The sequence below is a fragment of the Eptatretus burgeri genome, chromosome 3 (genome assembly GCF_056783735.1).
Source record: "Eptatretus burgeri isolate ZD-2024b chromosome 3, Ebu_testis_v1, whole genome shotgun sequence".
Taxonomy (NCBI): Eukaryota; Metazoa; Chordata; class Myxini; order Myxiniformes; family Myxinidae; genus Eptatretus; species Eptatretus burgeri.
Genome location: NC_140963.1, coordinates 113,160,834 through 113,173,333, shown reverse-complemented (window position 1 = coordinate 113,173,333; position 12,500 = coordinate 113,160,834). Strand labels below are relative to the sequence as shown.

The 12,500-nt window shown below is 44.9% G+C and overlaps 1 protein-coding gene across 1 annotated transcript in view; it reads left to right on the top strand.

Moving 5' to 3' along the window:
• The first annotated feature begins 185 nt into the window (after positions 1–185).
• Positions 186–12,500, top strand: part of SLC6A5 (solute carrier family 6 member 5) — a 133,673-nt gene continuing 121,358 nt past the window's right edge. The window contains exon 1 of the mRNA XM_085875154.1: positions 186–1,039. The gene's annotated coding sequence lies outside the window, so the exon portion shown is untranslated. The remainder of the gene's footprint in view (positions 1,040–12,500) is intronic.

The following is a 12,500-nucleotide window of genomic DNA, read 5'->3' as shown; positions in this document are numbered from 1 at the left end:
GACAATGCACAAGGAACTCGGACAATGGAGAAGGCCGTTTGGCCCATCATGTCTGTGCGTCATCAACACCGAATTCAATCTGCCAGTTTGTCCGACTTACAGTGTTTATGGAGGCAGGGGGATGGGGGCAACGGGGGCAATGGGGCTTTTTGGGGATTTCCAATTTGAGCACGTAATTCCCCAAGGATTTGGAATGACAGGTTCAAATTTACCATCGATATTCTGTGTCGATTTATCTCATCGTCTTGTACTTCAATTGTAATTGGTACGTTTTCCTATAAACGTCCTTGTTCTGATAATTTTCACACCTTCCATATGTGGGTGTAAATAATGTAATTAATAAATGAAATACCCTGTTTAACGTCCTCCCGATCGGCTTTACTATGGTGGAGCCAATCGGTTTCTCTTTTCCAGCTGGAGATGTTTTATTTCAACGGTTCGCCGCATTTCGAACCTGGGATCTGAGAGAGAAGATGCTTCTGACGTCATTATTTCACTTGAACTCGCAGAAGATGAGTGTGGGAGGAGTTAGTAGCTGGAGTGAGAGGAGTTAGTAGCTGGAGTGGGAGGAGTTACTGGCTGGAGTGGGAGGGGTTAGTAGCTGGAGTGGGAGGAGTTACTGGCTGGTGTGGGAGGAGTTAGTAGTTGGAGTGAGAGGAGTTACTGGCTGGAGTCGGAGGAGTTACTGGCTGGAGTGGGAGGAGTTAGTCGCTGGAGTGAGAGAAGTTACTGGCTGGAGTGGGAGGAGTTACTGGCTGGAGCAGGAGGAGCAAAATTGGCTGAACGTGGGGAGAACAGCCTCAAACTGGCTGAGCGGGACAGATTGTTACTGCAAACGTTGGAGTGAGACACACACAGGGAGCTCCGGAAATATTGACTGAAAAACACCGACAAGCAAAGACAAGAGGACAGCGAGACAAATCGGCACAAGGCAGCCAAGGATCGAAGGACGGGACAACAGACGCCACGTCGACCCGAGGAGTCTCAGAGGGAGCGAGGTCCACAAGCAGTGATCAGGGGCTTCCCAAATTCCGTACAGGTTCGACCTTAAAATGAAATGACACGGGTTTTGTTTTCATCTTTTCCCTGATAGAAATTACAATCCCTTCCTTTAAATCGTTCACCTGTATGTTTTACCTGCATCCGTCCTCGGCATTCAGATTTCGTCGTTAACATCGTTTAAAATCACATTTTGCTTTCAATTCTATTCTTCGTTCGTTTGATGAGAAGCTGCAGATTTCCTCGAATCTGTGTTTGTGTGTTCTCGTGTTTAGTTTATAAATTTTTATATGAATATATACATATATACAGGGGGCTGCAAAAGTACGTATACAGTAATGAAAAAGAAAACGTGCGCACAAATCGTATTTTATTGATTATACAATCATATCAATAATAACATACCAATAATAAACATATCAATAATAAACATATTAATCCCTCAAATGTTCAAACTGTTTGCCCCCGGCATTCACACACTCCACTAGTCGAGTGTGGACACCCATGCACACTCTGGCACAAAGGTTTTTATCAGCTGTTATCTTGAGTAAGATACTTTTGCAGCCCCCTGTATATATGTATATATATATATATATATATATATATATATATATATATATATATATATATATTTTTTTTTTTTTAAATAGAAATTTAGTGAACAGGAATAAATTCCTGCGTGGGGCTAGTGTGAAATAATTGCTGACAACGCGGGACTCCAACACGAGGACCTCATCGCTTCCACGGTGACAGCCCGCTGAGCTATTGAGTCTGGTTATCCTCAGACATTTCTCACACCGACACTGCAAGCGTATACGCTACAAACATAGTTTGAAAGATAAGTTATTGTGCAATGGCGGTGTAAATAATGTCTCTTCTGCACGATCGTATGAACCGCTGTCTTTAATTGCACGCTCATACACCGCTTTAACGCAGCGTGCAATCGGATGAACCCAATGACCCGGATCGTCGCAAACGGCAAAGAAAAAAAACAAAACAAAACGAATAAATTACAAGCTCCTCGTGCATCCTTCCCAAGTTTTTTATTTTTCCTTTGAATTCCCGTTGTTTTTATTAATTAATTAATTATTTTAAAAAATTTATTTCTTTTTTTTTTTGCACACGCACTCACGCGCTGAACACAAACTTTACCTCTTTGGGAAATCGGTGTTGTTTGTACTCGTTCACAAAAGCCACATTTGCCCTTTTATGACGTCATTATCACCCGGTCATCACAAAGATGACTCGAGTAACGAACAATTTACTCACTCATCGCAGAAGGCACCTCGGCACTGAGTTAATCCGCCTCGAAACAAACAAGCTTTTCGTTTATTAAAATAAATACGTAAACCTCGTAATGTTCTAAATTCAATACAATTCATATATTACAACCATTTTTAGCGACTTATTAAAACGCTACCTTCTTTGTTTTTTTTTTTTTCTCTCTCTCCTGCAAGAACGAGGCTCATGGAAGGGTTCTGTGTTCTTGCGGCTCGATCGTCATAGTCATGGCACATCCGAGCCTTGTTGTACCATTTCGAAAGAACATTGAAGCACAGCCGTGTAAAATGTGTGTGACGTTTCCGCATTATAATGACCTATTATCTCACACAACCGTTAATTTCACATCTACATCTGATTGCGGGACAGATACTTGACCAGGACCTATTGATGAACATGATTTGCTGATTGCATCGATATTGAGCTATATCTGATGCCTCAGTATCTTTGTGCTGATGCAGACATATGTATATATATATATATATATATATATATATATATATATATATATATATATATATATATATATATATATATATATATATATATATATATATATATATATATATATAGGAGATTACTCAAAGGGAGTGTTGAAAAGACAACATTGATTTGTTTGCACACACACAGCAAAGGCTTTATTTAGCAAGGTCAGTAACAACACAGATGCACACCTTAGCCCAACGCTTGATATAACAGAATTTTAACCTCAATAAAGAACAACAATAAGGCTGGCAGTGGTTACCTCCACCCACCGAAAGTTTGCGGAGGTTATGTTTTCCCTCCTCTCGATTTGTCTGTGTGCAAGATATCTTAAAAAAAAAAGTTGTGGACGGCTCCGGATGAAATTTTGTGGACAGGTTCGGTATGTGATAAGGACGAACTGATTCAATTTTAGTGAAGATCTGGAACTGGATCTTGCTCCGAGAGTTTTAAGATTCTTTTAAAGTGATTCTTCGCTATCGAGAGATAAGGCTAAAAACGATATAAAGCACAATATCTCAAAAATGTATCAACAATTTCGGATGAAACTTTGTGGATAGGTAGGGTGTGTGCCAAGGACCAATTTATTCTATTTTGGTGAAGATCCGGATACAAGACTTTTTTTAATTTCTCGAGTGATTCTTCACTTTCAATTTCTTCTTCAATTTCTAAAGCATGGTATTTGAAAAAGTTGTGGACGAGTCGGATCAAAATTAGGTGGATGAGTTGGTTCGGTGACAACAAGCCGATTCAATTTTGGTTGAGGTCCGGATCCAAATCTGGTCTATCGGTGGGATACAAAAGGTAAACTGTTCAGCCTGGTGGAGGTATGCCCTCTACCAATTGCTGTTCTCGTTGATTCTGTGATTATCAAGCCATACAGGAACGTCCAGTATCTATCTTGAATATCTTCGTGAACTCGGGGTAATGGAAGGATCTCAGGTTTATAGTACAGAGGATCTGGAGAAAAAAAACAAACTGTGTACATAGTCACGGCTCGTGGAATAGTTAGGACTACTTCACTGAACAGAACAAAAGGAACAAAAGGACAAAAGGAACAGTTGAGAGAGGGGAAAACACCAGCAACAGAGTTGAAAGCCAAGGTGGAGGCAGACTTGGACAAACAATGGGTGTGGGGAGGAATGAGGGGTAGGAGTGGATGCATGAGGTGGACACGATGGATACAGAAGGACACTTTCAGGAGGTAAACTGGAAATTTGGAAGGAGGAGGGATTGGGGTGGTTGGTGGATTAACGAGGGTAGAAAAGATTATGGTTTTGGATTGGGGATGATCTGAGATAGTGGTGTATAGCTGTCTTGAAGACCTGGAGAGAAGAATGAGATTGAAGAGAATGTGGAAGTTGATTCCACAGGCAGGAAAAAAGAGGAACAAATGAGTGGAGGTGAGGAGTAATCCTGGATTCGGGTGGTTTCACCAGAAGGGGGTTGATGGTGGACCATGTGTACCCTCCAGAAAGCTGGGGAGGGGGTGGGAGGGGCAAAGCATGGAAAGAGTGGAGGGTACAAGACCAGAAAGGAGATGGTAGAAGACAAAGAGACCACTGACCTGTCTGCAATGGCAAAGTGATTGACCAATAGACTCAGCACAAGACATGATTGGCTTCAGCACGAGAGGTTGCAATAATCTTGTAGGCCTTAGTTTCCATTGCGTCAAGCTGAGCATGATGAGGCAGGGGAGCCAGCCCAGAGGGAAGATCAGTATTTCAACAAGCTGCAGGTGAAGGTCTTGTAGGTGGATAGTTCAGGTGTGCTAAGGAAGGACTTTGTATGATGGAGGATGCCCAGTCGTAGCTGGCTTTGGAGGCCACCTTTGATATGTGGTTTGCCCAAGAAAGACCCTGGCTGATAGTGAGACCCAGGAGAGTGAATGACTGAACTTCCACAAGAGTATTGTTAAGAAAGTACATAGGAGGGTTGGCCAGACGGTCCTTTTGGAAAGAAATCGAGTAAGATTTGTCTTGATTGAAAGACATATTCCAAGTGTTAGACCAGCTTGTGATTTTTTTTTTCAAGGTCTGAAGAGAGGGAAGAGGCTGCAGCCAGCCTGCCTGTCTGAAGGATGAGGAATGTCACGGCAGAGGGTAGAGTCATCTGCAAATACATAAAGAGGATTTTTCCAGAGAGTCAGAGAGATCATTTATGAATATCAAGTATAGGACTGGGCCCAGAACACTGCCTTGGGGCATTCCAGCTTCAACAGGTAGAGGAGATGAAAGGATTCCGTTGAGAGCCACACGTTGGCCAAAAGAATGGAGGAAGTCAGGAAGCCACGTGTGGAGTTGGCCTTGGATTCCTTAAGCAGAGAGTTTGGAGAATAAGGCGGGATGCCAGACTGTATCAAAAGCAGAAGATATGTCCAGATAGATGGCCCTTATCTCATGTCTGACATTGAGGGCCTCCATCCATTGTTGGGTGAGTGGAAGCTGTGTGACTTGGTCTGAAACTAAATTGTTGATCTGAGATGAGGTTGTTGGAGAAAAGGAAAGATTTAATATCAACTATAATTATGGATTCCATGACCTTGCTGCTGATTGTAAGGAAGCTGATCGGTCTGGAGTTAAGGGGATCAGTTTTTGCACTTTCTATGTAATTCAGTGATGTTGGTGGATGTACAAACAGATGGAAGATGACCTACCACAAATGATATGGTGAAATTGGCAGAGATGATGTGAAAGAGCATCAGTGCATGATTTTAGGACACGTGAGCCGATGCTGTCTGCTCCGGTAGCAGAGCCAGAGTCAAGATTTCAAGTAACCTTCTCCACCTTCTCAGGTGCAAAAGACACATAGTCCAGGAGCAGTTGGGTAAGACGAGGAAGGATGGGTACTAGGAATGAGCGGTTGGGGACAAAAGATTTGGAAGCAATCACAAAAGTGAGACAGTCAGCCTTCTCACAAGCGGAGTCAGCAGTGATGCTGTTTGAAGAGAGGGAAAGGGATGAAAGGGAAGCATACTCCAGAGACAGACTTATCAAGGCACCACCAAGTTTTAGAGGATCGAGTCAAGTTTGAAAGTTCATTTTGAGGTTGGACAGATGTTGTTTTCTGGCTCTCCTGAGAGTGGAAACACACTTGTTGCGGACTTTTTGGAATGACCTGAGATTGCCTTCGGTCGGATTAGCCTTCCAGAATTCGAAGGCAAGTTGTTTCAGAGCAACTGTCTCGCCACAGGATTCAGTGTACACTACCATGGGCAGGAAAAAGGGTAGGATAATTGAAGACAAGATGGGATGGTAAGAGAATTACAACCTATGCCAGTATGGGTGACTTCTCATGACAATCTATGATATTCTACCCTTCTTAAAATAACAAACTATGTCGGCCTCAATAGAGCTGTGTGATGAGGTGTTTTTCTGTGACTCCCAGGTGTGCAAAGTGGATGTGCATCTGGAACATTCTTAGGAGAACGGTACTCCCAACATTGGAAAAATAAGTAGAATCTTCATTACCAGTAGTGAGATGATCATATGATAGAACTCCCACCCTCCACCCTGGTTGGGTCCATAGTGGTTTATGGACAGGAGGATCTTTGTCACCAGTGTTTTGGACCTGATCACATGGTGCCAGGTCATGCAGAGCCACAGTTGTCTCTACCACCAGGGAAATACACATGAGCATACTGAGGGTTTTCCTTAAGCAGTTCCATCTCCTCAATGACCAGGTCACACTTTGATTGACGTTTTGACATGACGTTTCAAGAGAACAGGTCCAGGTGAGGAAAGCCATGTCGGAATTGAGCAGCTACTTCGAGTCCTACTTTGGTAAATGAATAAATGCTCATTTGGAATAACATTTGTGGCAGTCGAGAGTGGTGAACGTGTATAGTGTAAGCTTTCTGACAGAATAGGGGTTGATAGGCCTCTTGTTTTGAGAGCCAGAGTAATATTCTTTCATATCACACAGTTTTAGAGATGCCACAGATGTGAAGGAAATGCTTCAGTTCAGATGACGTATAGATATTTCCCATTTGAGAATGTATTATTACTGCTGTGGAAATTCGCAGAGCACCATATAGGTCCTAAGATCAGTTATGTCGATAAGCCTGTGTTTAGATAAATTTCCCCACCGATGTTTAACGGGCAATTATTCGTGTGCCGGGCTGTGATCTTTGAGTTAGCCGTTTTTCTTTTGCTGTCGTTATTTTGGACCAACCGCTTCACAACAACCACCTCCACCACCAACATTGCTTTGACCAACCGCTTCCCAACAACCACCTCCACCACCAACATCGCTCTGCCCAACCGCTTCACAACAACCGCTTCCTCCACAACCACCCTCACACAACCACCTTCTCCACGACGCCAACCACAACCACCTTCTCCACAACGCCAACCACCATCTCCTAAACCGCATCTTCCCCAATACCCAACAACGAAACAACATCGCTTCACCTTCGGCTCCGCGGGCACTGCCATCTTTGCGCCGGCCACGGCAAGATCGCTGCAAATAAGCGCGGGGGTTTCCTTGTTGCCAGCGACGATGATTTCTACCACGTCCGCTCTCCCTTCAGCGTCGATGATCTCTACCACGTCCGCTCGCTCCAAGCTTCGCCTTGGAATTCGGAACAGGAGATCAAGAGGGGCGCAGCCAGTGGGGGTCAGAGGGGAAAGAGCAGAGATCAAACCTCGCCTCACGAACCCTATAAAAAGGCGCGCAGAGCGCCAGACCAGGGCAGCCGGTCGGGGTTTGGTGTGGTGTGAAGACCAAGGTTCAAGTCCGGTGGAGGGCAGTGAAGGTCTGGGTTCGCCGAGGAGACGGGAGCGGAGAGCGCGGCCAGGCCTGCCGTGCTGCGCAGAACTGCGCGTCCGTGTGCGGGACGTGGGGAGAGCCGGAGAGAGGTCGCCAGCCAGCACCGAACGGTCCGAGGTGATCGGGCTTCGGGACAGTCCGAGCAGCGCTGAGGGACGGACGGGCTCTTAAAGAGAGCATCAACTCTGAAATAGCAAAAGACCCGTTCGTTCCTCTGAGGCGTTGCCGGCTGGGCCCGAAACACCAGGCCGTCGGACGGGGCCTGGGCCGGACTGCGCTCACGACGGCTGCCGTGAGGACGGGACGTCGTGGGTCACCCCAGCGAGGCACCTCGAAGGTGAAGGTAACCAGCCCGGCCTCGCGGAGCTTCTGCGGTCATCACAGCTCCGTGAAATAAAGACCCAAGAGGTTCAGTCTACCCCTAGTCTTTCCTGGGGTTTTTCCTTATTTCTTTTGAATGAATGTTGTGGCGCCATGTCTGTAAGTGGAACTGTATAAGTGTGTATATAATAGATAGACGGTAGCAGCTCTTTTGCATTGCTTTTGTTTGTTGTATAATTGCATGCGTGCTCTCCTTAATTGCATACCTGCATGACTGCATCACTGTTTACGTGTGCTTTGTAAATAAATGTGCTTATTCAAATGTTAACCCGTTCATTGCATCCTCTTCCCTTAATTGAACTGCCTTTCTGCGTTCAGAATATAGTTGGTTTTTAAATAGCCGATAAAGTGATCGGGTCCAACGGGGCTGCGCAATAATACCCCGCTCGGTTCTCCCAAAACGAAGCGAGCTGCTTAAGCGGCTCATTTCCAAGCGGCCCCGTTGAGGTACAGTCTCTCGGTAGTCTGCCCGCGCGATTAATTAGGTATATCGACAATTTGGCGATTGACCCTGTAGCGCGGGTAGAGTGTTGACTCGGCTGTGGTGTGCTTAAAACACACCCGTGGCTGGGTTTCGGCGTTGATCCGGAAAGCCGCGACTGGATTGTCCGTTCGGTGGGCGAAGCGACCGCCGTTGGCTAAAAGCGGCCGTCCGCACGCCGGCAGGCTGGAATCCACAACAGTATGTAAGCTGGCATACCAAATTGTGCAAGTTGTCAGGTCTGGACAAGGAAAAGTGAATGAGAAATGAGAAAAACTTATCTCTCACAATTAAGCAGGTAGCAGTTAACCAAAGATGATAGTAAGGGCCCCTTGAAATCAATACTGAGTCTTTCAAAGGATTGTGTAGCTTTTATCATGTGTGACTGCTGTGGTCGATGGAATCTGGGTTTGCACTTTGTCTGCACAAGACAGGAGGCTGGTACCTTCTTCACATCCTCAACGGAGAAGGGAAGATTCCAAATTCTTCCGAAATGTACCATCCTTGTCACGCCAGGGTGGCAGATAGAATTATGTCATTTGATCAAGGTATTTGCACCGATTGACAAACTATGTTCTGGAGTATGTTTCTGCCACTGTTATCACTCCCAGGTCAGAACTTTATGTCAAAGTTGCAGCAGGCAAGTTCGATCCTCCAACTTTGTACTTTATCGTTATTGATCTTCCCCGATTGGAGTCGAACATGCAGGTTGCGGACATCCGATCGGTGATCAGAGTGAAGTGGCACCCCATCAAATCGTGTCACCACTTGATACAATGGTATTCCACACAATTGATACAACTGCCTGCAGACCTCAAAAACAGGATACAGTTTGTCTTCATCTCTGATAGGGACCTGGTGGTAAGCAGATTTCAGATCAATTATACTGTTGAGTTGATACTACCTTGTTGACCAACTCATCTATTTTAGGTCGTAGGTAAGTATCTAGTTGCGTGAAGTGGTTGACTGTCTGTGAATAATGAATCACCTTCCGCCTTTTGTATTGCTCATTCATTGTAACTATAAGTTGAGCTTACCAGGGATAGATGCAGGGCTCGTTGAGCAGCCATCTTATTTCTGACTCAATGAAAAGGCTGTCTGGTGCACTGTACTTTCATGACCTAGCAGCATTGGGCTGTGTGATTGCCAAAGAGTGGTGGTGGAGGTATGAACATTGTAGCTCGTGCACAGAGAGGGAGTTTTGGTTTGTCTCCTCCAAACTGTGCAATCACATTCTCATGATGCTTAATGAAGTCCTGGCCTGGGATGACGTCACAACAAAGATCAGGTAAGATGGAAAGGTATGAACTGCCCTTTAGCTTGAGCATCATTAAGGCCTAGGTCACATTTGCCACAGCGGCCGTAGGGTCTCCAAAATCTATGGCCACTAGCAATTATACGGCGGACGCAGTATTTCCACAGTCACACAATGTAGCAGTCACATATGTTTTTATTTTTCGGGGAGCCGCACGGCGTATTTAGGCCTAAGTCACATTTGCCACGGTGGCCGTGGGGTCTCCAAAATCTACGGCCATTAGCAATTATATGGCGGCCGCAGTATTTCCACGGTCACACAATGTAGCAGTCACATATGTTTTTATTTTTCGGGGAGCCGCACGGGGTATTTAGAAATTGTGGAGACCGAAAACGTGGGGTTGCCGTACGGTCTTTGATTTGATGTCGCACGGTGACCTGAGGGCATTCCTGCGGCGGCCATAGAATTTTCAAGGCAGACGCAAGGTGCCCGCAAGGCGACCGCAGGGGGGCCCTAAGGCGAACGTGCGTCCAGACGGACGGTGACGAATGGGTTAATTTTTATTTATTTTTTCACCAGTTTTTTTTTTTTTGGCTTGTCGAATTGCTACGGCGAACATAGATATGAAAAAAGTTATAACTTCGCGTTATAATTCCACGGCGACCTTACGGCCTGTAAAATATAACCAAACGGCGTAGGGCCACCCTGAGGCCACCGCAGAAACTCTGCGGCCACCGCACGTTTCTGTCAATTCAGAGGGTGTACGGCCGCCGTATCCTCGCCATAGAGCAAATGTGACTTCGGCCTAAATAATGACCAGCTATTCTCGATGAAAACAAGGTAGAAGCCACTGGCATTCTACTTGACCCAGGGTGTAAACAAATTTTGTATGCATGAACCAGCCTCTGGCACACACAACTTTCCGAGCAACCAGTGTCTAAAAGTGCTCTATGCTCGTTTACATTCACAAGCACATTAACTCTTGCCTAAGGTTTTCTACTAACATGCTGGACAATGTGTCTGGAGTTGGGGTGTGGAGCATGGCTGCAGCCCTGAGACCTCTCGATCCATAAGCCTTCGCATAATGTCCTGTTTTCTGGCTCTTATTACCTCCTCCAGCGAAGGTGGATGGGGGTTATGTTTTCACTCCTGTTTGGCTGTTTGTCTGTCTGTGAGCATAATATCTCAAAAAGTTATCGATGGATTCAGACGAAACTTGGTGGACAGGTTGGTTATTTGACGAGGATAAATTGATTAGATTTTGGTGAAGATCCTAATACGAGAAGTTTTAAAATTAATTTTTAAGTTATTCTTCACCATTGAGAGAAAGGATCAAAAACTATATAAAGCACGATATCTCAAACAGTTATTGATGGATTCGTATGAAACTTGTTGGATGGGTTGTGTCGGTAACAAGATCGAGCCGATTAGATTTTGGTTGAGGTCTCGATGAAAATCCGGTCAATCAGTGGCATACAAAACAGTTCAGCCTGGTTGTGGTATTCTCTCCACCGAGTGCCATTCTAATTTCACACAGCATCCCGAGCGGGACAGACTCGTCGAGGGTGTCAAAAGTTCCCACAGAAAAGCACTTCTGTTGCGTTGTATCAGCAGCTACTACTTGAGAGACATCTAGATGAGTAAGTTGGCAAGTCCCTGTTTGAGCGTCTGTAGTCAGTCTATCTGCCAGAGAGGTTGTGACCACGTAAAGCGGTGTTACAGGTGCTGTAGATGATTCAGAACTCCTCTGCGTTTGATCAAGAACCCGAGCCTGATAAGAAGCTGTCGTGAGATCGAACGTTTTATTCTCGAGGAGCCATTCGGGAAATTACATGAGACTACAATCCACTTATGAAGGCATCTGGGATGGGCTTCTCCTTGTATTCCTCAGCAGTGACGTGACAGCCTTGTAATTACTGTCTCCTCTCAAATGCTTCAATGCTTGCAGGTATTCATCAAGAGTTTTGCCAGTGAGCTGTTGGCAACTCACCAATTGGTACCATGCATAGACTTCACTCTTCGGTCTTCCATACATGTTTCGTAAAGTCTCTATGTCAGTGTCATCGTCTTCACAGGCAGTGACATACTCATACACACTTGGAGCAACATAGTTTATGGCCATAGTTAACTTCTCTGGTCCAGTCCACTCAATTGCTCTCAATAAATTGTCGAATGTCTTGTACCATTGATTCAATTCCTTCGCAGCATTGCTTGAGCTTGGATGTGTTTCAAACCATTCAGCTCAAAAGAACTTGTCCATTATGAAATTATTGATGAATAAATTTGAGATAAGCCTAAAGGAGCTGAATTGTTTGTATTCATTCAGCAAGAACATGACAACCTGTAACAACACAGATGCATACCAAAGCATGATGCATAAAACAACAAAATGTCAACCTGAATGAAGAATAACAATTAGAAGGCCGACTGCATTTGATTCAGCAACTGTCAATCCACGCAAGAGTGCGCAGTATCCATCTTGAATATCGCAGTGAACTTTAGGTAATGGAAGGATCTCGAGCTGACAGAACAGATGATCGAGAATTACAACATCTCAGTGTTGGTCCTGACATATGTCCAGACGATGTCAGGATGCTGTGGAAAGGACGATCAAGAAGGTTTGAAGAAGAAATCAAACACCGACCTGGTTGAACGACCTCAAGTTATCTTTACCTCTCGCCGTTTGCTTACGTCAGTCAACAAGGATGTTCTGCCCACCTCACAAATCAGCAATATTATCTGAGTTTAAGTGCCAATGTGAAGCTTGGTACATGGGCCGTACAACCCAAAGGTTGGCTGATTGTATCAAGCACCATGTCCCCTTGGCGATCTGAAGAAAGAACTTGAGAG